General features: G+C 27.1%; 1 pseudogene; it reads left to right on the top strand.

The window, feature by feature from the left end:
- LOC125878258 (patatin-17-like) overlaps positions 1-511 on the top strand; it is a 3,869-nt pseudogene extending 3,358 nt beyond the window's left edge.
- Positions 512-1,375: the final 864 nt, after the last annotated feature.

Below are 1,375 nucleotides of genomic sequence, written 5' to 3' on the forward strand. Positions count from 1 at the left end.
TATATATATATATATATATTGAGTATATTTTATATATGTTCTTAAATAATTTGTTGTTCTTTATATATAATTAAAAAAAAACAGGAAAATGCACTAACAGGTTCAACTACTGCAATGGATAATGCTACAGAGGCTACTATGAAATTATTGGTACAAATTGGTGAAAATTTGTTGAAGAAACAAAACTCCAAAGAGAATCCTGAAACTAATGAGGAAGCTCTAAAGAGGTAATATACATATATATACTCGGTGTAATCTTCAGAGTATGTTATACAAGTTTTTTATTTTCAAAAATATTCTTTATATTATCTTTGTATTCTGTCAAATTAAGAAGCATAAAATAAAATGAAGGGAGTAGATATAGACTTTTGTTTGTATAAGCTACATATTAGGGTTTTTAGTTTCTCGTAAATTGATTTTTTAAATGCTAATTATAATTGATTTTTTTTGTAGGTTTGCAAAATTGCTCTCCGAAAGAAAGAAACTCCAAGCAAATAAAATGTCTCATTAAATATTTGTGATTGCACGTGTCTTTGTGTTATTATAGAACTATTTAAATATTTCAACCTCAAAAATAGAGAAGAGATTAGGGATAAATTTCAATACAAATATACCTCTATGTAATATAGTTCATTTTTGTTGTGATTTAAGATTATCCTTCTAAGCAAGAAAAGAAATGTTCTTTATATAGTGTTATATGAGATTGAATCTTCTATTTTTCTAAGTAAGAAAAAGAAATATATGAGGTAAAATACAAATAAGTAAAGCAATATATGTCAATCATCAAAATCCCATGTAAATATTAAAGGTAGATACAAAGATCAAGATAGTTCCTAATTCCTTCTTCTTCTTTTTGTGATAACAAATTGTCATATTTCTTCATGTCCACTTTTGTTAATGAGATGAGTGGATTCTTTATAAAGTTTGGACAATCATCCTTCTTTGAGCTAGTTTTTGGGATGTGAGTTAGGTCCAAAACTTAGTTTAATAGGGTATCAGAGCAGAGTTTATCTCACCAAATATTGAGGCCCAAAAAAATAAAAATAAATTGCTCAAATTTTGCCTATGCACCAGATGCTTAGCAATAGGTGTGAGGTGTGGTGATAAAGATTAAAGCAAAAAGTCTCACATGAGATGAGCGAACTCCTTTTGAGCTAACTTTTGGAATGTGAATTAGATTCAAGATCTAATTTAACAACTTTATTTAAAAATCTAACAAGTTTTAATATTACACTTCAACTAATTCCACTTAATTTTAATCATATTTTTAAGCGACTCCTTAATCAACTAAGAGTTGACATTTCTTTCATTGCAAACTCAAAATTTCACCCAAAAAAAAAAACAAGACATGATGAACTTGTTATCAATCAATCTT

The sequence above is a fragment of the Solanum stenotomum genome, chromosome 10, assembly GCF_019186545.1.
Source record: "Solanum stenotomum isolate F172 chromosome 10, ASM1918654v1, whole genome shotgun sequence".
In the NCBI taxonomy this organism is placed as follows: Eukaryota; Viridiplantae; Streptophyta; class Magnoliopsida; order Solanales; family Solanaceae; genus Solanum; species Solanum stenotomum.